The sequence below is a fragment of the Pezoporus wallicus genome, unplaced genomic scaffold (assembly GCF_028554395.1).
Source record: "Pezoporus wallicus isolate ANWC-B61680 ecotype Strahan unplaced genomic scaffold, APGP_CSIRO_Pwel_v1 contig_6714, whole genome shotgun sequence".
Lineage (NCBI taxonomy): Eukaryota > Metazoa > Chordata > Aves > Psittaciformes > Psittacidae > Pezoporus > Pezoporus wallicus.
Genome location: NW_026637486.1, coordinates 862,483 through 887,472, shown reverse-complemented (window position 1 = coordinate 887,472; position 24,990 = coordinate 862,483). Strand labels below are relative to the sequence as shown.

Below are 24,990 nucleotides of genomic sequence, written 5' to 3'. Positions count from 1 at the left end.
CTTCCAACCCAAACTATGAAAATCAAGTACTTTAATCTTTCCCACTGCTTTCCCACTTTAATCAGCCACACTGCTTTATCCTGCATACTCTTTTCAAGCCTGGGCTACCCGCCCTCACACACATGTACCGTACACATGTCATATCTCTGAGACATGTAAATGTTATCTAGCCCTGCCTGCGGGGATGAAAGGGCTGAGCACACCCACCTGATGAGGCAGCATCTCCGGAGCAGTCAAAGGGAGAAGGCTCTTCTTACATCAAAGTTGTCAGATGGGGTTGTTTTCTTCATACAGGCATCAGCTTTTCCTTTCTTTCTTTTCATTTTCTTTAAAGTTAATTATATCCCAGAGCAGTAAACAGATCTTGTAGCACTTACAGCAACTGCTCCTCGTACATTAAGGACCTGAGCAAATGAAGATTTAAACTCTGGTAATGCATAAATAGACATGTCAGGTTTACCTGAGATACTTGGATAAACATGCCCCTTTTCTTCTCAACTGCCTACAATAAAAACTAATACCTCATCCACAGGATGAAATGCATCCACGTGCATGTGAAACCTTTAGGGTCCCTACCAGCATGTTTTCACCTGTGGAAGGACTGGGATGGAGAAGCAAAGAGCTAGATTAATACTAATGCAGACCTAAACAATACCTCAGTATCTTATAGATAAATGATTTTGGAAAGAATTATCTGTTCTTATCGTAAGGAAAGATCTGTAACTCATTCTTAGCCTTTCATCACTAGGAGGAAATATACTGCAACTTCATTATCTGTTCTTATTTTTCTCTGTATGTGTATTTATCTCTCTGGCTCACTCTTTATCAATTCAGCCACCCGCAATCGCACAAGTGCAAAGTTCATGTGGGGCCCTTGCCAGCTCTCCCATTTGCTCATCTCTGACCTCCAAGAACAAGCAGCATACAGCTTGTTTTCATACTCTACACTGCATTTTTCCCTGGCTGCAGCTGAAATCCCATCCTCACGCGATGTCTTTTTTGTCCTGATGGGACACTGCGTGGTTAAAATCCACACAGAATCAGTCTCAGTACTGTACATCTCAGCAGGAGGGGCTGGAGCTGAGCCTTCCACCAAGCCCGGACATGTCCCAGCCTGGGGCTTTAGGTCGGGCATATTTTGAATTCCAGCTTGTTAACGTTACCTGCTCCTGCACCCGTCTCCCCTCCAGCTCCCAAAGAGGGTCTAGGGCTTCTTCCAGCCCTTACCTCAGTGTTTTCCAATCTAATGTTTAAGATGTGCAGGTACATTTCTGGCTTCCTAATCCACGAGGGCAGTAATCCTATCCCTACACCTTCTTCCCCTAGTGAGCTGCACTGCTTACCCAGAAGCGCCCAGATCCCTCTTGTGTGCACACATGCGCCTTGTGGAACCAGAATCGCTGGGATTTTTCAGTAAGATCAAATTTCAGCCCTGATAGTCATTCATTCACTCATTCATTCATGGAAAAGGATACATGGACTTCATCCTGCCCAAAAATGAAAGCTATTTCTTTTCCGGGGCGTATTGCATGCTGCAGCCAGCAACTGGCTGCCCCGTTTGGGGCATGCGTCCTTTGTAGAAGATTCCCCTATTACATCAACTCAGACATCAGCTTGTGAGAAAAATTCCAAGTGGGAAAGCATATGATTTTCAGTTTGGCACCGTGATATTACTACTAATACAAAGAGTAAGCATTTTCTGCTGTAGCCTGGAAAGAGTTTGCCAAAAGTCAGGCTTTCGTATAAAAATAGCTGCATGTCCACATCACTTAGTTTCTCTCAGAACTATACAAAAAATACAAGCATTTTTTGATAGCTTTACCCTGCACTGCCCAGCCACATTAAGCCACAGTAAACTACATTCTTATGGTTGTCATAACATTTTGCTCTGTGTTGCTTGTGACGCGGATAATCTATTAAGATATATAAGGTGCAGAATGGTGCCTTTATGTCTCCAGGTTCCTGCGATCTGCTGCAAGAACCCAGCACAATTACTGCTGGAGTGGTGCAGGAGCGACTCCTCGCCACTGCTGCAGCCCACCAGAGGGTCTGGGCCAGTGACTCCAGGCAGGCTTGGCCACAGCCATAGGGGCTGTGGGGACCAGCCTTCCTCCCATTGCACTCCCCCTCCTCCTCGCCTACCCCAGCCTGTCATCAATCTTACTAAAATGACAGCAGACAAATGTTAGCCTTTGCAAAGATCAAATGAAATCTATGGCTTTAGGGCTGTTCACCAAGGAGCAGAGTAGTCTACACCAGACACGGGCACCAGCAGTCACCTCCTCTGCATCAACCCGCCTTGAATCACTTTGGCAGCCATCACAGTCATCTCTCCACAGGCAGCCCGAATCCTGAAATAGACTGTGACAAACTTTAATGTTTTAGCCTCTCCATAGAGTTGTTGGGGGATTTTATAGCAAGATTGCTCATTCGAAACTTTTCTGGGTGAGAGTTTTGAGTGTGTTTGGGGTGGTGTTGGGAGGGGGATTGCGTTTGCAGTCACATTGACAAGCAGCTTGGGAGCGCACAGGAGTGGGGGTTCATTTGGGTTTAGTTCTCTTGGACCTTACATGCTCAGTAACCTGAGTTCTGCAGGCAAAGGGGAGGGGAGGGAAAAAAGGAAAAGGGAAAAAAATAGAAGAGATTACTCCATGGCATAAATATGCTGTATGTGCCCTTGTCTCATGCAATTTCTTTACATCGATGTGCAGGAATATTTATCCCCAGTAGAAATGTTTAACTAATCTGGTAAATGTCAAGCCATATGGTGTACATTGTAAGGATTTCATCAGGCCGTTTTAACTCTTTGTGAAAGTCTCTCCCTCTCTTTCCCTAGGCTTCCCCCCTTCCTCTTTATTTTTCCCCCTTTGTTGCTGCCCCCCAGAGCCCATGAGGAAGGAGACCGTGTGCGGAGTGTTATGAAGATGAGTTAGATCAGGGGGGCGATGTTCATGTTTTATAATATCAAGCAATATTAATCAGAAGTGCAACACATGGGGCATCTTTTTGCTGGGCAAAGAGACCCACTGCATGTTTTATCAGCAGTGACCTGCAGAAGAAGATCACTAATACTTATTTTGTTGAACAAACTATCCACCCCAACCATACACAAAGTTCCAAGGAGCTACCTCGTCTCTTATTGCTTCCTTTGAATAATCGAGTCTTTGCAACAAATAAACTGCACTTTCAAGTAAAGGAAATGTTTCTGTACAGTTACTATCTAGTGTATCTCCCCAAAAGAGTGCGATTTACAATAAGCAATATCAAAAAGGAATAAACCGTTCTATTAGTGCCAATCCTTGTTCATGGTTTTATAACAAGACGTATCTGTTTTCTTCCTATAAATCTTGACTCTATTTTTAGAGTTTGCAAATAATGATTCCAGTCTTTGGCTGCCTGCCACTTCTGTGGAAAACTAGAATAGCCACAGTGCAAGGCTATCATATATAAGGAATAAAGGAAATTAAAGAAGAGGGGGATCTTGTTGAACTCTGTGTAGTCCATACCCCAGGACAGACCTGTTCGAGATAGTGATAAGTGATGCACATGAGTAGAATGCATCAGGGAAAACAGAAGCAGGCTGGAAGTTTGGCCCAACTTCCACACCTATTTCAGAATCCTTTTACTCAAAACAAATTGCAATGGCTTGTACCTATATGGGCTTTTTGCTGCATCACCAGTGCGTGCTCGCACACAGCAAGCCCCTTCTGGACACCACTGCTGCCTTTTCATCTTAGGGGCCACTGAATCTACTTCTAACATATGTGTGCAGAGACAGAATCTGCAGGCAAAGGATTACAGAGCATTTCTTGCTATGGTAGAGCCCAGGAATAAAAGAAACAACAGGAGAAACTAGCACCTTCAGCCGTGGCCTCTGGACATTTTGGAGCTGTGGAAGGCTAGGGAGGGGGAGCTGCAGGTCAAGGAAAGGATAAGATCTGGGTGTCTGGGAATGGGGAGGGAGAAAGAGGAATGTGGTGAAGGAGGTAGAGAAGGAAAAGCAGGGAAATGACAGCATTCAGATAAATTTAGCTCAGAATCCAAACTTCAGGGGGAGGGGAGGCGTTTCCTGCCCCAAACCTCTGAACTTTCTGAGACTCTCCCATATCACGAGTGATTTACCTGTAAAGAGAGCTGAAAAGGGGGGGGGGGGGGGGGGAGAGAGAGAGAAGAGGGAGAAAATTGAAATAAACAGTTCTCTGGTGTTTAAACAATCCTTCCATCCTACTCCCCCAGGGTCAAATGTTCAAGCACAAGGACACAAACAAAAAAAACCCGAAGGAAAGAAAGGAAAATCACTTTAAAAAGAGGATTTTTACACGAATGCATTATCCCCAGTGTATCAACTGTTCACACAACGTGCCTTCCCCACATACCTGCTAGTTCCCTAACTCCAAAGTATGTACTGGTACATCATACTTCACTTTGCATCATTTTTAAGGGCATTGGTGAGTAATAGTACGACGGCTTTGTAGTTATCAGAGCTTTGTTACGTGCAAGCATTTTGGAAAACATACAGCAAGTGCAAGGCTAAGCTGTAAACACACCAAAGGAACAGAACATGAAAACAAGTGTTAATAATGAATCAGAAGCACTGGCCCAAGACTTTTACTGTGGTAGCTATAAGATGAATGTATCTATTAGCCATATATCTCTATATATAAATATATAAAATCTCTCACACTAATGTGTTTCTAATAACAATGTTATCTGGCTGTATAGCAGCCTCTGAGTATTGAGGAAGTTGTTGACAAAGACTTCTGCAATAGCCTGTGTGATTTTGTGTTATTTCCTTTAATTGAACCAGTAAGAACTGCACTCCTGCACTCCCGACCCACGCTCAGAAGGCTAATTTGAGATTAGGGTACTCTCAGAGTAAGAAATAGGCAGTGCATTTTTAAAGCACAGAAACATTTGTATAGTAATAGAAGATTAAGGTCAATTTGGTGCCAGGATCCTTTCAGCCCCAAACTGCTTTGCTCTTAAAGGGCTCTTTGGAAGGACTTTGGTGAGACAATGTAGTATCTAAAGATCAGAAAAGTTAAATTCACTCAGCTTTGTCTTTGTGCTGAGTGTTTTAGGGCTTGTAATAAAGATGCTGCCCATGACTTTGAGTCCTTGGTGCCTTTACAGTCACCCAGTAGGACATTCAGAAGTTCCTTAGGAAAACTTACACAAGAGCATAAAATATGTCATGCCAGATAAATGACTCTTTGTGGCTCTTATATTATTCTGGTCTAGGACTGAATGTTGCAATACTTAAACCATGTGTAGTAGCCAGGGGATGAATGAGACAGGCTCCTCAGTGGGAGAAGGAGACCCCAAGTGATTTGGGAGAAGATAGGAGGAAAAATGTTTTGATTACAGCTGTGAACATTATGCCAATATGCTAGGCAGAGCCTGCTGCATGACTCCGTGCCAAAACACAGAGGGATGACTAAGGCCCAGATGAAAAAGGGGACCGAACAGCGGGGGGAGTGTGTGTGTTTTTAATATGTGTGGATTTACTCCATGTGTTCTCAGGCACAGTGATAAACAAATAGAGAAGCCTTACGCGGGGCCGACAGCAACCCAGGCTCCGGCGTCTGCTCCTGGTTCTGCTCTTGCCTCTATAGGTTTGTGGCTGCCTGGGTGTGCTGTGCCTTCAGCCTCCCCAGGATACACGTGAGCCAGCCATGCTTTAAAAGAAGACCTAGTAAAGACGATAGGGAGATTTCTTCTCAGGCTTCCCTTTCCCCATGTGCTCCATCAGCTTGCATTTTCTCATGCAGGGGCTGGAGAGAGGGCAGAGCTGTGCTTTTCACTGGGAACAAGAGGCAGAGAGGAGCTGTTGTGCTGAAACTGTTCCCTTTGCCATGTAAAGAAGGGACAGGATGAAAAGAAAGAGCTGGAGACCAGTTAACTGCACTGCCTTTCTGCAGTGCTATATACAGAATATGCATATTCAGAGCTGGAATAATACGTTTCCCTCAGCTGTAATGTTCGAATAGGGCTGATGGTGCTGTCCTACGCAAGGGCATTCATGAAGTCAGGAGGAATACTTCAAGCAGTGTGGCTGCAGGTAAAAGACCAAACAGTCACTGCTGCAACGTGGATTTAAGGTCTGTTCCCTCTATTTACACATGTAGATATTGTAATGCTGCTATGCAAACAGTCCTCTGTGGACTTTTGCTTGTGGATCTTATTATAACACGTTCCGGCCTATGAATGGCACCTTTCCTCTGCAATATCTGCTGTTGTGCCCTTTGTGCTTTACCTCCTGACTCTCTTCTGGTTTTGTTACTTTTTGTGCTGGCAGGATTTAAAAAGTAGGAAATGAACTTTCCCTTCTCTTCTCTAAGTGATGCTCACGGCATGTGAGCTGCAGTTGCATTGTATTCCCTGAACTTTGCAGGCACTGGAAACACGAACAGTATGTCAACTTGTTCCTGTCTTTGCAAGAGAATTCAAGGTCAAGCTGACCAGTGAACTCTCGTATTTAAACAGGGTAAGTCAGTGCTCATCTACAGCACAGAAACTGCCTCTAGGAAAGATGTTAACCCTGTGATGGGCCTCCAGACAGCGCAAGCCGTGTCATGGCTCTTAAAGCGGTTTGCTGCTGCTGTCAATAAGAGCTGGACACACTGCATATGTCTACCAGGCCTGAACAAGTGTCCCTTCTTTGGATGTGCACCGTGCACTGGAGGCCTTCAAGGGGTTAATACATGCCATTCCCGAGTTCAGTGAAGGGACAGGGAGAGCCGAACAGCGGGAATTTCAGGATGTTAATAGCCTCTTCTCTTCCGATTGGCCCAGAACGAATGCAGGGTACAGTAAATTGTCCTTGTCAGCTTAGCTCACATGATGATATGCTTTATTTCTTGACATGCCTTGAATCTGTCCCTTGAATTTATGTTCAGAAAATAAACACTTCCAGACGGCAATAAAGCATTCGGTTGTAGCTGGCTGTTGCACAGGCTCAAGCCAAACGAAGCCATTTGCTTTAGAGTTTCTAGAGCTTGCAAAGCTTCAGCTCTGTGCTTGTGCTTCCCTCAGTTCCTGCCCACGTTAGCAAGTGCCCCCCTCCCTCCTCGGACCTGAGGGGATGTCCCAACTTAGGAAAGCTCCAGAGAGTTTCCCTTGTTTTCCATGCATCCTGAAAGATGACATCAGGCACACAGACCGACCCTCTCATGTCTCATAGAAGGCAACTCTGAGAGAAAAGAAGTAATTTAATGGCAGCAAATTGCACAATAAAGATATCAATGATTCAGAATATTAATTCCTTACCATTAAAACCCCCATAAATAAATAACTTTTTTGTCTGATGTGGCTGAGAAAGCAGTCAGTGGCTGGCTGATGTTTAGGAATCTTGTATGCAATAATCCCCAAGTGTTGATGACAAACACCCAAATAGAGCTGCAGTGTTAGTTTGCAGCCAGTGATTTTATGGCTATCCCTTCTCTCCTTGGTCCCCCTCAATAACAACAGTTTATAACTGCATAGTTACAGTATAGGGGAATTTGGCAAAAATCAATGGTAAATGTGCATAGGAGACAACAAAAGAGCAATACAAATAGAAAGAGCCTCGTTACAGCTTTAGTTTATTAGAGGTGTGTGGATATTAAAAGGCTTTCTTCAACCCAAAGGCACTAGGAGAAGAAATACTGAGTTATATCCACCACGTTTAGGGTTGGGCAGCCAGCACCCAAATACTATACCTGGAACACACCTGAAGAGTCCCATTCATGGGTGGTTTTCATTCTTCTTCCATTTGCCTTCACAGTTTCTGTTCAAGTCCATTCCTCCTCAAAAAAGCACTCACACAGGAGCCCACATGGGGCCAGAAGTGGCTTGTGTGTCACCTGAATGTGTCTGATAGTGACATTATCTGACAAGGAGTCTGGAAAACAGCAGGGCTACTGTTCTGTTCTAGATTATAAACTCATTAGGAGATAAGGAGGCAAAAATAGGAATACTCCAGGTGGAGCAAGAGTAAATTCCCATGGATTGCTTGTTGGTGGGAACAGCTGCTACAGAGCTAAACAGATCAAAGAAAGGGGGTGACCACAGAGGTGGTGGATCTCCCATCCCACAAGTGGAGAGCTGGATGCAGAGGAGACAGCCAAAGGACCTAACATGGGGGACCAGCACAGAAGCTAGTGGGGGGGAGACATTCACTGGGACAGTTTCCAGGCAAGACACACACTAGAAAGCATCCAAACAGAGGAGGTAAATTCCTCCTGAACCATTTCTTTCCCTTTTTCCCCCCACAGCACCAGACTAGAAGCCTCCCATGCATCAGAGATGTGGAGAATGTTCTTGTGGCTGGTTGAGCAAGGATGTTCAAGAGCTTTTACAATTCCACATGAAGCCATAGGGCAATTATGCTTAACTGCCTCCACCCTTCCCTTTTCTCTGGCTATCTTGCTTTCTTCTGTTTCTCTTTCCCATCCTTCCTTTCCTCTCCTCTTCCCTTGATCCCATTCAGGGACTAATTCAGCACAGCACTGGCAGAGATAAGTTAAAACAATGAGCATATTTGCAATTACGGAGCGTTTTAAGGATTGGGAATTGTGAGTGTTTTACAGTCATCTCTTGCCTGTGATGGGGACTTTATCTTTGGTAGATACAGCTCCTTCCTTAGCTGCCACACCCCCACTCTTGTACATCAAGTGAAATTCCACATTCACACTAAAGTGCTGCTGTATTTCAAACACATCCCATCGAAGAAGAGCCCATATCAAGTTTTAAATGTTCGCTGTACTTTGGCCAGGGCTGATTATCAATGGTGTACATGCCTTCAAAATCCTTTGTTAACGACATATCCTTATTACCATAATCAAACATGCTTAGAAACTTGTCACAGATAAGCAAAATTCTTTACATTCTTTGCTCTGCACTTTCTCTTAGCATTTCTTCCCCATCCCCCTTGGTGACTGCTTAGCTTTTGAAGGTTAAGGACTGGTAGCGCTGGATACTGAAGTCCTCTGTTTACCCACACAAGTGAAGAAGCAGCAGTCAAAGCTTCCTTACCCTGCTGCAGAACTGACCTGAACAGCGACCTGAAGAGACCACCCTCCTGAGAGAGGAGAGGTCACCCAGCCTCCATGCAGGCTCTGCTCAAGGCATCCTATGCAGAGAGAGTGAGGGAAGAGACTGCAAATCACCCAAACTGTGCCAAATTATGTGTGAAGGTTTTGTAATGCAGACTACCGTCCACCAGGGACTAAATTAAGAACATCAAAACCAACACACAGGGAATTTCATTTTATACTTAAATTCAACTTGCAGGGTCCTATTGAATGCATTTGATCAACCCCTGTGTCCCAAAACGTCTCGCCACCCAAATAAATTGGGCAATTTGTGCAGAGGGCCATACAAATTTAGCATGAAAGACTCTTGCTTTTAATTTATTCAGACAGAACATGGACTCAGGCAGCCATTCAGGCAGCGTTCCTGTTCGTTCCAGAAACCACCTCTTCTCCCTGTGTTTACAGAGTACCTGTCTAAATAGCACAAAAACTTGATTTTAATGTGAGTGCTCTGACATGAATCAAGTGATTGATAATTAGAGCAAAGTTAGAGATATACTCATCTCAGACAGGGGGGTTTGCACATCACTACATGTCAGCATCCAGCACTTCTTATCCCAACGCTGGACCATTTCATCTGAAATTACAAGCCACAACAGCATTTCTCATAAAGCTGACCTCTTGTTACATAAATATACATCTTATTCCTTGGGGGGCTTTAGCCTCAGAAAAAGGGCCTGCTTTAACATAGCCTTTAACGTACAGATTGTCTCAATTGTAGATTAGAGAATGTTTCTGTGAAATCACTTTTCAAAAGAGACAACCTGCAAAGGTAGTAAAAAAATAGACTAAAATATCCCATGGAAGGGCATGAGAACAGCACGGTTTTAAGTACATGCTGTTTGCCTGGTACTCTCTGATGGCTACATCAGGGCTATAATAATATATCAAGCACATTCTTAGGGCTCAGTTAACCATTATGCAACTGGGAAGGATACTTAGCTGCACCATAGGAAGCATACTTAGTCAGAAAGAGTATTTATTGCCTTTTTTGAAGTGTGGCAATGGAGGCCAAGGTTGTAGGACCTTGTATTCATGTTGTCTACTTGGCTTTCAAAGCTGAAGCTCCCTAGATCCTTTTCCTTTAGTGATGTTATCAAGAGCTTTCCAAACAGCTATTTGTGCTGGTGTGGGAGGAAAAGGAGAGTTTCTTCCCCTGGGCAACAGGCATCACAATTAGGCCTATGAGAGATGGTGGATTCCCAACAGGCCACTTACAATGACAGCTTTCTCTAAAACCACCCCTTCCCAGTCTGAGAACAGCTGGTTAATACTGAATATATCTTCATCTTACTCACAATAGTAATGTATTACCACTAGCTGGGAAACTGAGGCACAAGGATTAGCCTATGAAATTAGCTTATGGCAACAATAAGAACCTGAAACAAGTCCTAAGTCCTGAGGGCTACTCCAGCTCTTTACTGCAAGATCAAGCTGACTTTTCTGCAGGTCTTTCCTCTGAGTTAAACAAACAAAAGCCCCAGAACTCCCCCAAATAAAACAAAACCTTGGGCTGGCTGATAGGAGGACAGCACAAAGTAAAAATCTGAGAAAAAGTCACTTTCCTGAGTACATGAATATTTGATTACTAAACTTACCAGAATGCTTGCAATGGGAGGCTAAATGTGTACACAGAATACATTAAGAGAACAGAATACTGCCCAGGTATATGTAAATATATATACTTTATATTAAACAGTCACATTCCAGTTCTCCAACTAGTAGGATTCAGTTAAACTTATTCACCAGATATCAGTACTCATTAGCACTCCCACTTTGGTAGCTGAGCATTAACAAATGTGTGAAGAACAGCCACTGAAAATATATATGTTTCTCTAGAAAGTCAAACAACAACTTCTACAACACAATGTTATGTCATTAAAACTCCTGATACACATCTCATCCTCTCTATTGATCCATTATGACTGCTCATGACCTTGTAAGACAGTCAAATCCTATCATTTTCGATAGCAGGGGACCCATTCCTGTTCTGGAGCTCTGATCCAAAGTGTGGTTTGAGACAGGCTTTTGCCTCAATACCCAAAACACTCATGAAAGGCTACACGGATTGGTCCTTATAATCTGACAATGGACTTGGCTACAATACTGCGTCTGTCAGGAGTTAGCAGACGCTTATAGGGATGACTGTAGTATCTCCAAAATTATAGGGATGACTGTACTATCTCCGACAAGACTGTGTGGGAACTGCAGGTTAATGGTATCTCTTAATGGTGATGGCTGTAATGTAGGTTAATGGGATCATCTTTTCTTTTCCCTGGGAGAATTTGTGAATTCTTCCATTCACTGACATTATTTTTAGCAGCAATGAAGGATTGGATTCAGACCCGGAGATGTTTTTACCAGGAGGGGTTTTTCTTTGAGTGAAGATCCCATTCTAAATGAAACTAAACCCGGTCCAATTTCTCCAAGGGGTGGTGAGGAAGGCTTATTGTACAAACTGACACTGGTTTGTCCCAGCATGTTCAGTGCTGCCCACATTTTGGAGGGTCCGTCTCTTACGAGATGCCACAGCAACTGCTGACAGCACCCCCGGTGGCAAACACACTGATCTGAGCCAAAACCCTTTATGCATTGAAATCTATCGTGTGGGACATCAGAGGGTTTGTAAAGTACTTTTTAGCTTACAGTTGAAGTTTATCATTGATCTGAAGGCAGATATTCCCAGCCATGCCCCTGTCCCTGCTTATTCCTGTGCTGCCCGCTCTGTCCTACCCTTCAAGCCTTGCTGGCGAAGATGCTGGAGGGCACGGGCTGTTTGTCCATACGAAACCCAGACTTTGCTGAGTTATCAGAACAAGGCACGCCTGGCTGTCAGCTTATCAGCCAGAGGAGAGGGGGAAAAACAGACAGACAAAAAGAGAGCGGAAGAGCACACGGCTCTCCTTTCATTTCTAATGCGCACTGCCAAGGCCCTAGGGGAGGGGGGCTGATGGTTCTGCAGTGGTGAAGCCCACATCCTGGCAGCTCCAGCACCAAGGACCGTGGCTGGTGGTCTAACCCCCCCACCACCACCACCAGTGAGGCTTTGGCTGTGTGTTAATTGCCCATATTCCAGCCCCATCTCCCATTTACTGATCTCCGATGTGACCCACGTGAGTGAGCGAGCGCGCCGGGTCAGGGCTCGCGGGGGCCAAGTTCAAGGGCACAGGCTGGTACAGACATATAAACAAGGGAATGGTATGTAAGCAATAAAGACATAAAGGTTAGGAGCAGGGCTAGCAGTACAATAAACAGCTGTGATAACCCGGTTTGTTTATAGATAAAGAATTTACTGTAAAACCCACAACGCTCGGGATACATTTGTTAACGCTTTAAGGGACATATGATTTTAGATCCTTTTTTTTACTTATTGCTTTGTGTGCTATGTAAATGTCTCCAAACATCCTCTTTTTCCTCTTTTCTTTTAAATGCACGCTTACCACATTACCTAGAAATCTTTCCCTTCAAAACCCGCTCCAAACACTGTTCCACAGGAGTTTAAAACTGCTGATAGCCTGGTCCTTAATACTTACAGCTTCCTATTAAAACCCTCATGTTTCAAGCAAGGAACATCCCTTTACATCCCATTCTTCCTAATTCAGTTTTAATACAAGTAAGTGGAGTAAGTACAATTTCATTAGGGCTCGTGTAATTCTGCGCAGTGTATGTTTTGCCAACTTTACTTTTGAAATAGATTTCAGAGTGTAGCCAAGCATTTTGTGGAATTACCACGGTGCTTCTTAACTGTCCTGTGAGGCTCCCATCAGAAGCACAATATATTGGACTGTAACTATTGATCCAAATGGCTACATTTCTAAAACAGAAAATGATTGTGTAGTGAAAGCAGTGCAGAGGTGCAGTAAAATGCCCTCAAGTATATAAAGACATAAAGATTAAAGTCACCCTGCAGATTCCCTTTAACTCCTGCAAATCCACTGTGTAATGTGTTCTTTTAGGATAAATCACAAACGTTGTACAAATTAACATGGCAGGTGCCTGTGTTCATAAATAAGGTTGCTCCTCCCCATCAGCAGGCACGCAGGAAAGTTTACTTTGCTTTAAATACATGCAAAAGCTGTTCAATTCCCAGATGACCCAAGAACATCTGAATATCTAGAAGGCAAAATAACACCCCAAAATTTGTCAGCCGGAACACGTATTCAGGATCAGAAATTGAGACTTCAGTACACAGGATGCCCTAGAGTGTTAATACCAACAATTTTCCGTTCTGTGGCTAGTCTTCAATAAAGTTTAGATGATCTTAAAAAGAAAATACATAGGTGGGCTCCGTCACAGACTCTTTCTCCTCCATAGCACCGAAGTACCTTTTCTAAACTTTGGAATACGCTTTTTAACAGTGTAGTTGTTGTTAGTAGCATGTATGTTATATATGACTTGTAAAAGCCATTTGACTGCAGGACAAATATATCCGCCTTTGCATTGCTTTCACGATCATTCTTGGGATACTTTTTGGTACCAGCCATTTTCAGCACCTTTAACCTTTCCCTAATGACACCCAAAAGTGGGATACTTGTTGGAGGTGTCAGACAGGGCTCCTAACACACTTGAACAGCATAATCAAGCTCTGACTGTAAGCAGGACTCTTCAGCTTTTCTATAGCCTGACTAATAAATAACAATGGTATACCAATAAATGGTACAATTTAATGCCTGCTCTGAGCCAAATTCTTCTTTGGCCTGTTTCTGCTTCCACTGTAGTCAGTGAATAAACACTCAGGGTGAAATATTTCCCCCAGTCAAACTGATGGTTGAATTCCCCAGGATTACAGGGAGCTGGTAGATCCTAAACAGATTAATCTTTGAAGAAGGAAACCTTTCAGTTCCTGGCTCCTAGCTGCTCCTGTACACAAATAAGGTATTTTGTGTCTGTGTGTACTTCAGGAGCTCCGTCACTGAAATAATCATCAGTTGATCAAAACATCCTTATAAGTCAAAACTCTGGCTTTCTCTAGCTCTGGTCAAAAGACAGATGGATGAAAAGGCATTGCTAATGCAAACCCCTATCACGCCTGGGGCCTTTCCCCTGCACAATTATCCCGCCTGGATTATTCCTCCCGGACGGTGGCTGATTTACACACTACAGGAGTGTTTCTCATCTGGGAAAAGAGTGCAGCTTTTTAATTATTCTCTGCACCACGGTATCACCCGCAGGGTTTTGGTTGGAGCTGCCGTGCTCGGTGCTGCGCTTTGCAGGAGGACAGGATGCTCCCTGCCCAAATGACTTCCCACCTCCTTACAGGTGGGGCAGAGAGGTAACACAAAGCTATAGTAAAAAGGCTGCAGTTCAAAAAATACGAATAATAGGCAGTTGTTGTAGCACCCTGCCTGTCTTGCCATCTTCAAGGGCTTTGACGAATCACTGCCCAAAAGAAGCTTGAAGGAATAGGATTGGTGTGAGAGCTGTGGGGAGCTGCACAGCAAAAGCCTGACAGTGCTGGACAAAATTACTACCTGAAGGCATAAATTAAAGGACAGTGGTCGCTGACAAGGAGGGCAAGGCTTTTATGTGGAGTGTGACAGGACAGAGGCAGCAGAAAGGGGCCACAGGAGATGGCATGGAGGCTGTGGTAGATTCAGCCTGGGCTGGGGATGTGGTACCCTGCTGCCTGCTGGGGTGGAAGGAAATGGGGCTATGCAAAAGCACTGTGTGGGCCATCCACCTCCAAACACCCTTACAAACCAAAACCATCCATTGCAGGTATGGCAAGCAGTGGTAACAAGGAATTAGTTTGCGACAGGCTTGGTCCCTACAACTGCATCTTCACTAGCATCAAGGAAAAAAGACCAACAGTCAAAAAACACCCTGCAAGGTTAATCACAATTCATTTCCAAGGGCCCTGGTCACTACTGATGCACCTGACTTGTGGAGAAAACTGTTTGAAGTGGGGTAATACACTTGTGTCCTTCCCACCTGAGCCACCCACATCCCAACATCTCTGGACTAGCTTGGGGACAAGCACATAGGACACAAGTTGGACAAGATGCCTTCAGGTCCAAGCTCCAGCAGATGTTTTCATCCTGAATGTCTGAGAAAGAAGAGAAACCCTCAATGGCTACAGGAGGCACCATGGAAGCCATGAACTGGCCTTCAAATTAGTGGGTTTGCCCTTCAAAGAGATTAGGAACTGCAAGAAGAAGAACAGAAAAGAACAAATAGTTCTGGTCTGCTCAGACAGGTCACATATGGAGGGGTCACATGTGTGCTGGGGGATTGCACTGCATTTCCCATTTGAAACTGGAGGCCCCAGCTCTCTTGTGACAATTATCTGTGGATTCAGATTTACAAGATTCCTCGCCTGGCCAATAAAACCAGGTGGGAAATATAAAGATGTCCATAAATGACATATTTTCATGCTTTGTGCAACCCGTCCCTGCAAAGCGCTTCTGAGCAGCTAAGCAATTTACATCTAATAGCAAAGTGTTTTTTAATCAGTCGGATCAATTTGTGAAGAATTGGTACATTAGGTATAGCCATATAGCAGAGATCCTTATAGCCAAGGTTTAAAAGTAATTGCTCCCTGACCCACTGAACACTGTATTACTATAGAAGTTTGTATTTTATTAAGAGTTAATAAGTGACCAAAATCTAGACTAATACACTGTCAGGGTTCATTATCATTACAGGTTCTTGCTATTTTTCCAGTGCCTTTTGCTCTGCCATTCTCGCTACGTATGGAAAACCTATATCAAGATGGTTGTCATGGCAATGAAAAGATTTGCATGTGTCTTATCTATCTATTTAAATACCTTCTTATGGTTTATAACTACTATAATACATCCCTCCAGCCCTCCTCATTGCTAATTTAGAGCTAGCCCAGTGTGTCTGAGGTCAGTAATACCATCAGAAGCATGTTGTCTAGACAACTCCGAAGCTACTGTCCAGGGGATAATTGTTTTATGCAAATAGAAAAGTACAATGGTGACATGCTCATCCATGACTTGTGCAATCCACTTGTGCTGGGGCTGGACCTGCAATCCCATACCCAGCAAGAGCATTTTCTGCTGCATCCACCTCATTGATTTGATGGCGGTTTCTTCTGGTCAGGCCTGAGGGTGGTTTGAGATGAGGCTGATGCTCTAAGAGTCACAGTAAAAATCTGCTCTATATGCATGCCAAAACCTCTCCCCTGAAAGCTCTCTTGGCACGCGTAGTCATGGCACAAGCTCATCAACATTTGGGTTTGGTACCAAGGGTCTTTAGGGAGGGTATTAAATTTAAAAACCAACTTGGCAAAGATTTCAATGGGTTGGACTAAAATGATCCAGACTTTCTACCTACACAAATCTGAGTTCTTCTTTTCTCTATATCTTCACACCTCAGATAGTTCCATCAAAATACACTGGACTGAGTGTGCTCTTTGAGAAGATCTTGTGGAAGACAAGGAAATCTTTTGCATGCAGAGCAGAAACCACTCTTCATCAACTGAGAGATTAATACCTGCATTACCCTGCTCCCCTCTTTCTTTTCTCATTTTCTCCTTCAGGCATTCATGCTTTGCTGCTACATTCAGATGGCTGCAAAGGTAAATATGGCTATTACTGCATAAATCCATAATGCACACAAGGCAGCGTGCAGTTTGAAAACACAGAGGGGTAACAACATCCACCACCATGAAAGGATACCTCTGAAATCCAGCAAACCAGACTCCTCATTCCTCTTGGATTTCCCTGACTAGGGATAGATTAATAGATTAAAACTACTTTTTTAAGTACATCAAGATATACTAAGGATGTATTTTCTGGCAAATTGTACATTGTTGCTACCAGAGATTAATACTAATACTGGAAATGTTTAATAATTTGGTAGTTGACTGATTTGTTACCAGTATTTGAACCGCTTGACCACACTTCCAGATTAGAAATGTATTTTTCCTCAAGGTAATTTATACTGGCATTCACAGTCTGAGGAAATGCCTAAATCAGGAACCATTTACCCTGCCAATACAGTTAGACAGTGTTTATGTGCAGGACTACGTTCATTGTTTGACTAATCTGGAAGGGGTAGATTTTCTGTTGCATTTCGATAGCTCATCTGCTCCAGACTGTTGTGAACTTTCTAAAGATGTGTTTCCATTTGTAATAGCAGATCTTAGAGAGTAGTAATCTGGAGTTGAAGTTTCAGTGACAGATTTATTCAACTAGCGTTTTTGCATGAGGCATTACAGCAAACATCATTTTATACGTGCGAGCGCGCGTGTGAGCATATAAATATATTATACATATATATGTATCTGACAAAAGCTTGCAAAGATGATTTCTGCAATTCAGTAAAGGGAGGATTTCAAGAGAAGCCTCAGTTTCCGGGTGTTTTTCATAATGGATTTCACAGCAGATGACCTGACAGCTAATCTCATGGTCTGAATTGCGCTCTGCCGCACATAGCCAAACGGCTGCCAGACCCTCAAAGGATCACCCTGCTTTCACATGCCATGGCTGCAAGTCTGTGCCACTAATGTCCAGAGGTCCAGACTGACCTCCTCACCCGCTGTCTGGGAAACATTCCTCCTCCCAGCAGCTCATTCTTGCTGACAAACAGAGCAGGACCAGTGGGCACTTGCTGAAAAGGGACAGGCGAGGGGCCGTGAATGGAGCGTGTCTGGTACAACAATGCCAGACAATGGCTGTGAATGGGGTTGCAAACCGTGCTCCTGTTACAGGGGCTGCCAGCAGCTTCCCTGCCCCCTCTCCTCTTCCCTTTAAGGGTCTCTGTTCCCCTTTCAAAAAGGTATTAGACCCCAAAGCCATCGCAAACAGGTGGGCAAAGTCAATGGGTGCAGTGTTTCAGGAGGGGAGGGCACTTGCTTGCAGTGCCTGTGGCTATACGATGTCTCCATTGCACCTCCCTCCCCATGCCACCTGCTCAGTGTGCCATTAGAAAGGGTGACAAGGACAAAAGCAAAGCAAAAATTCAAGTGCAGGCACTGCTCTTGCACCTGGGTGAGGGCAAAAGCATCAGCATCACTCTGGGATGGGCCACTGGCCTTTAGTTTACGCCTTTTTGAAGAGCAAGACAAGCACACCACTAATGAGGTGTGGGGTTCAGACCTGGCTTTGTTTCTCTTTGGTCTGAGTCATGGTTTTGGGAGGAAAATAGAGGGAAAAAACTCACATGTATCTACACTGACATACTTCGCCCATCTAAATCACAGGGAAGGCAATGACTTACTTAACAGTGAAGATAAATGCAGAACATGCTGAAAATGTTTAACAGGATACAGCTAAACTCCTATCTCATTTATGCTCATCCAAATCAAAGGTAACTCTTCCACAAACAGGGAAGGGAGTCCAAATTTTACTGGTGAAGGCCACTATCCTGCCCAGAGTGCTAAAGAAGTGCAGAAAGCATTTGGGTGTAAATACTGCCTTTTTTGGCAATATCATATCTGGGAATATACAACTTTTCCTTGGAAACACTGAACTAAACAGAAAACGTCTTTCTAAAACTTATTACTAGTACTAATCTTTAGTGATCATTATATCTACAAGACAAAAAGCCTTTGGTATTGCACTTCCCCTCTAGTCCACAGTGGTGCAAAAATGAAACAAAACCAAGAATTTATGGAGCCACACAGCAAATACAGTGTGAAACCCTCCTCCCAAGAGCCTCTGTGAGCTTCGGAAAGGCCAGTCTGGGTATTGAATCAAAAGCAGTGGGAGCTACATGTCAGTAACCCCCTGTATACTCCTTAGCAATTTGGGATTTCTCATCTTGGGAACCCACGGGTAGTTCTTGTACATCTGCAGATGCCCTTTGGGAAGGGAGTGACTGGGTCGAGCAGGATGATAGGGATGGCTGAGACTGGGGATCTTACTAATACACAAAAAACCCTTCAAAGACTGGGAGCTTTCAGGATCAAAGGCACCCTGGCTGACTGATTTGTCCATCTATGCTTCTCTGTCTGCAGAGTTCTGTGTGGGTCTATCTGCAAAATAAAACTTCCTGCCCATATTCTAGGCTGTTTCCCAAAAGCATATTTTGAATGTGACTGTCCTGACTGACCTCTGTCAGTTGTTAATTCAAGCCAGCTAACAAAACTGGGGGTGGTCATAGTGAGGGGCATACTGCAAGAGCAAGTTTGCTCCTACTTGGGTCAAGGCGTAGAAGGCATCTACTAGATCCTCTCCTGGTGTGAACAGGGGGTCAGCACGAAAGCCACAGTTTGCTGGGAAAGCAGCCTGACAGTGTAAGGGAAAATCAAAAAGGCACTTGGACTGCAGAGCCCAACACTGGCCCCAGCTGCATCATGCACAGCAGGCAGGAAAACCCAACATGACCATCCACGGGGTGAGCCCCAGACGAGAGGGTCCCAGTGGGGCTGGTCCCACAACATCCACCTCCCTTGGGCACCGTCCCCCCCTTGCCAAGGAAGAGGCTGGGAGCTGCCATGTCCGGCTGAGCCCTTCTGCTAGAGCATCCCTGGGGATGGTGGGCAGCTGGGGGTGAGATAAAGCAGACTCGAGGCTGTTTTATCTTACGCAGGGGGCTGGCCCCAGGAGCAGGAAAGCGTAAAGGTGGTTTAAAAACCACAGCTTTTCCTTTTTGTTGTTGGGTTGGGGCTTCTTTTTTAACCTCCTCTGAACATCTGGGCCTCTCCTGGAGTGTGTGCTGTGGGCAGAGCAGACCCTCTGGCCCTGAACCTGCAATGCCCAGAGGAGAGCCAATGCTTACGCAACTGCAAGCAGATAAAAACACTGGAAGGGGGGGAAGGTTAAAACAACAAAGGGAAATTTGTATTTAAAATGTATGCTCCTCTTTGTTTAAAACAAATCTTTCTGCTATGAGCACATTTTAAACACCTAACAGGAGCTAGATTTGCTGTTTAATTCAGTGAGGTGTGGGCATATTGCTCTAGGAATACGCCAGACTGGAGCAAAGTAACACAGCTCTTCCTATGTGTTTGGAGGTTATACACCCCTGAGCAATAGTGACCTCTAAAGCTTTACATCCTGTGGACAAAGTGACCTCCCTTCTACCCTGCGTGTATACCCTGCTCTACCAAAGCTCGGCCCCCAGCCATCAGCTCCCATCACCCTGGAGGCAAGATAGGGATTGAAGGAGGGGAAGAGCCTTCCCCCTCCTCCCCGCACTCCTAGCCAGCTAAGTTTTTGTCTCGTTATGCCTTTTAACACAAGTAAATCCAAATAACTGGGCAGTAATGAATTATAAATGGAACAAAAATGAATATACTATTAATACTACTCCCAGAAGGGGATAAAAGGGATCAGCAGCTTTATCCCATGGTGCAGCTGAGAACTGACAGGCAGTCTGGGCTGACATTCAGAGGCCACTCTGTTTTCATAAGAGAAAGAAAAATCCCTGGCGAAGGCAAGGTGATATTTTAACCCCGTCTGCAGCCCCGTGCACCATGGCTTGATCCAGCAGAATGTGGCTCCTTCCCCTAATATCACTGCTTATAGGAGGCAGAGTGCTAAAATGGATGCGGAGAGGATGCTTGCTTTGCAATGGAATGAGCATCCCTTGCTTCTTCGGTGAAATATGCTTGGGTAAAAGAGGGAATAAACAGGATTTGGCGCTTAACAATCCCCAGGGCTTTCAGTACTCCTGCAGACTGACCCCTGTGGCTGCTCCAGGGCGATGGGGAGGAACAACAAAGCCGAAAGCACAGCCTGCCCCAGCATTGACCTTCCCACAGCCAGGTGCCGTGGGGCACCCGGGCCTCCGATAACGCCCCGGCACGGCCGGCGCTGCTGCGGCTCTGGAATGCCGGGAGATAAGGGCAGTGTTGTCTGAGTTATTCCCTACAGCCAAGTTCAAGAGAGGGGAAGGGGCACAGCTGCATGGCGAGAGAGCCCTGGCTTCCTCCTCGCTCTCCCCGGAGCAGTTAAGGGGATCCATAGGGATCACCTCTGATTTTTATGTTTAACTCCACCTGTAAGGATGGATCCAGAAAGGACCACAGCCCCCTTCGATCCTCAAGCATTGGTGGAAGCAAACTGGACACACAAACTCTGTTACACACTTTAAAGCGCAGTTAAACTCCATCAAGTGCTGAAATCTGAGAGGCTTCAGTCCAAGGTACAGGCACTTCCACTGTTTTTCACTTGCTCAGATTCCAGGGAAGTGTTTGCGCTGAGAGGCTGTGGCAGAGGCTTACTCCTGCTGCATTAAAGCAAGCGTGAAGCTTTACCTTGACATGGGTGGGACCAGGATGGAGACACCAGCAAATTCAGTTCAAAATGGGTTAAAAAGTTTGAAAAGCAGCCAGGGGTCATTTGTGACTTGGCTAATTTGGGCAGAGAAGAAAGAGGTGCTTCAGTTTGAGGGTGTTTAACTGGAAGTGCTTGAAAGGGGACAGATTTTCTTCTTGATGGGCAAATGCTTGCGCAGAAATGAGCCTCTCCAATGCACGTTCATCATCATCTTTGTCTGTGACTTGGCATGATCAATTTTAGGATAAATGGATCACTCCCAGGTTAATCTTTCTCTCCCCTGCCCCATGGCAGAGCAGGCATGTTCTGCCTGCCAGCACCCCAAGGAGACACCGAGATAAATAGCCGCATAGGGATTGAAGTTAGATCATTGGTAGCATTTTGAGCAAAGGGGGTAAAAAGAATCCTCCAGCCACGTCAGATGAAGACGATCCAACACTTCCCAGAGCCCTCGGTGACACTAATGCTGTTTACTGTTGTGCTTATGTCACTCTTCACCCTTACCAGGATTAGATCACTTGAAATAACAAATTGCCATTCCTTCACCAATACTTTGGAAGCAGCACCAGCCGTGCCTTTGCTCCCGTGCCTCACAGCCCACTGATATCTATGAATGGCTGATCATTTCATGGCTAGCATCAGGCCACTATAGCAGGGAAGTGTCCACACAAGACGCAGGCAGCGCCCAACCAAACTAATGCAGGGATAAAAGCAACCTACATAGCTCTTTTCGCTGCCCAGCAACCAAGAAATACAAAGCTCATCTTCAGCATCTAATGTACAAATCTGAATAAAAAACCTCTTTATCAGGTGCACAGTTTGTTTTCAGGTCTGACCTTACCCACTGGAGCTTTTCTTGCTCCAGAGAAAGCCATCCCTGACCATCAGGATTTGCTCACTTCAGCACATTCTGCTTCCTATTTAAGCATCTGTGCATGGGTGGCTGTAAGCAGGTTCTCTTCCTGCAGCTGAGGTGCAATAGGGTTCATGGGTCTGGTGAAGAGCAGGTTGAGCAGGTGCAGGTTTGCATCGCATGAGCCGAACCAAGATGAAGTACCTGTCTGCGATGTTTGATGGTGGTCTTGCCCCTGAGCTTCCCTGCCCTCCCAGAGACATTCCCACCTGCATGGTGGTGGGAAACTGCCCCTGCCACTGCACGGCACAGGGTGACACAAAGGGGGATGTTTGGAGCCAGGTGATTAATGGGGCTGGATTCTAGTCTCTGTGCCTGTATGGAAATTGCGGGCCTCATAGAGCCAGGAAGAGATGCTCTGCACCCTGAGGCTGGCAGCAGTGACAAACTGTCCTCCAGATGTTGCCCATGACCTGATGTCCCCATCCTGCAACTGTGCTCAGTCATGCCCTGCTGCACTGCAGCGCAGTTGTCCCAGGACAGCCAGGTACCCCCAGCCATCAACAGCAGCTCCCCATCCCGCAGCCAGGGTACCACTGTAACCATGGAGACCAGCCCAGCTATGATCACCATGGAAACACCCAGCGGTGCACAGGTTGGTGATGCTCAGGCACTGGGGGGAGCAACAAGAGCGCTGTCCCCCCGCAGACCACACAGGGGTGAAAGCAGGACCCCAACCCTGAGTGAACCAACAAAACCCAAGCAAGCATGGCAGTGGAGATGCAGAAATACTGTGTGTCTCTTTGTCCTCTCTTGTTCCACCAAGACTAAAGAAACCCCAGAAAGAGAAAAGAAAACGTGGCTTTTCATGTCAACACTGAATGGTACCATAAAACTTTGTCCCAGATGCACTGGTTGGCTCCAGCTCAGAGCAGCACGGTCCAGTGCTGCTGTCTTGCAAGAAGAACAGAGCCCTCAGGTCTAAGTAAGCACATAAAAAGCCTAAAAAGCTTTTAAAAAACTTTCTCCAGAGGATACTGAATGCTAACTGTCACTGCTGCTGCTCTCACCCATGTTTTGCATGAGAAAGAAAGTACTCTTTTCCACCAAGAGAGAGTCACTGAGGGTTCATGTTAGGATACATACGTGTTTATGTACTGATGGATTTAGTTACTGCTTTACTGGATGTGCACCCAGCCCTAATTGTCAGCCTGTATCCACTTATATCATGGAAAAGTGAGTCAGAAATCACTAGGAAGAAAGTAATTTCTGAATGATATTTCTATTACAACTTAAAGAAGTCCTCTATATGCTGGGCTCTGTCAGTAGCACAATATGGCATTGCCCCTGACCATGGGTAGCAGGGGAATATTCCAGTAATTATATCAAATCCCCAGTGCGTTTTGAGGTGAACTATCTAGAATAACCGATTTTAATAGCATGTTACTCTTCTGTGTCATAAGATAGGAGTGAACGGGCTGCAAGAGATGCAATGGGGGAAGCTGATTATGCCAGGACTGAGGGGTTACCTGCCTCGTGAGGGATTTAATTATCAGGATCTATGCACACACACATACACAACTTGGTGCCCACCACCACATATCCCGATCCTCACCTCTCTGCCTGAGGTTGCAGCTTTACCTCAGCTGCCTCCTCTGCACTAACCTGCCAGCTTTTCAAGGAAAACAGCATTTCTTCCAAAAAGAAAAGTGAAACAGAATAAAAAATGTCAAATTTGAACTTAGGGCACTAAACCCTTGGTTTATATTTTAATGGTGAAAAGGCCTCCTTTGCTTAAAGAATCAAACCACATACCCCCACCTGGAGCCCTCCAAACCCTACAGAACTTGAAAGAGATAAGGAAGTTCCGTTTTCTTCCTCTCTGCACCCAAATGTCTTCTCCTGAGTGTAAAACCTGCAGGGACATCCTTGTGAAATCCAAATTCCTGGAACAAGCTTCAAAGCATTTAAGCTAATATTAGCATTTTTCATAACGCTACAATGATTGTATTGTGCTATAAAACCTTAGAATTACTTAAAAGGTGCTTTTTTTTGGTGCTAATATTACAGACTAGGCAAATGACTTGCACAATTTTAAGACCGCAGCCACAAGTGGTGAACTGACCAGTCGAACCAGGGTTTGCTCTGTTGGTATCTACAAGACCATTGTTGTGACAAACAGCCTATAGCCATGTAAGCTCCTGACAAATGTTATCTTGCAGTGATTCAGAGGTAGATTTAAGACAAAATATTAAGCTACATCAGGTGCAGAGTGATACTAAAAATCACCGTCCACATAGTGGCTAAATAGATCCTCAATCAGTCAGCTTAGAAGCAAAGCAGCCCCAGAATCCAAGTTTTCTGGATCCAACTACAATTCCTAGGACAGGATGGTGTTTAATCATACATAGGATTTCTACGAACAGAAAAAAAAACACCCCTCAAAACAACCTTAAAACACTAATCCCCAATTTTAATATATTTTAGGAGCAAAAATACCTTTTTGCTATTTTGATTGTACATTGTAATACTTGCTCAATTATTTCACTAGGGAAAGATAGTTTAGCTTAAAAGAGTATTTGGTGCATCCTCTGCATTCAATACTTATACTACCTACTGGTTTAATTACATAGATCTTGTCCAGAAGGTCAGTAAGAAGAAAATTAAAGGGAGTCTGATCCTGGTGTACTGTAACTCCCTTTCCCCACTTTAGTACTGTTAAAACTGGTTTCCCATTGTAGCATAATTTGTATTCACTTTAAAGATACTTCATGGAGCATGGGGAAATGTGGGCTCCATTGAAGATAGCGCAAGCAAATTCTAGCTAAAAGGGTTTCACCTGGCATCGAGGAGCTGTGTTATTAACTGAAAT

The 24,990-nt window shown here is 44.7% G+C and overlaps 2 long non-coding RNA genes across 3 annotated transcripts in view; both read right to left on the bottom strand.

The window, feature by feature from the left end:
• Positions 1-211: 211 nt before the first annotated feature.
• On the bottom strand, positions 212-8,117 carry LOC130597376 (uncharacterized). Of its 2 annotated transcripts, none has more exons than XR_008971756.1 (3): positions 7,701-8,117; positions 7,095-7,192; positions 212-404 (listed from the first exon to the last, which is right to left on the bottom strand). It is a non-coding gene; the product is annotated as an uncharacterized LOC130597376 (long non-coding RNA). The 2 variants fall into 2 exon arrangements; XR_008971757.1 differs by lacking the exon at positions 212-404 and adding an exon at positions 2,092-2,351.
• A 179-nt stretch (positions 8,118-8,296) lies between these two features.
• Positions 8,297-24,990, bottom strand: part of LOC130597331 (uncharacterized) — a 59,264-nt gene continuing 42,570 nt past the window's right edge. The window contains exons 2-3 of the long non-coding RNA XR_008971730.1: positions 16,411-16,609; positions 8,297-9,651 (exon numbers count right to left, since the gene is read on the bottom strand). This is a non-coding gene — a long non-coding RNA (uncharacterized LOC130597331). The remainder of the gene's footprint in view (positions 9,652-16,410; positions 16,610-24,990) is intronic.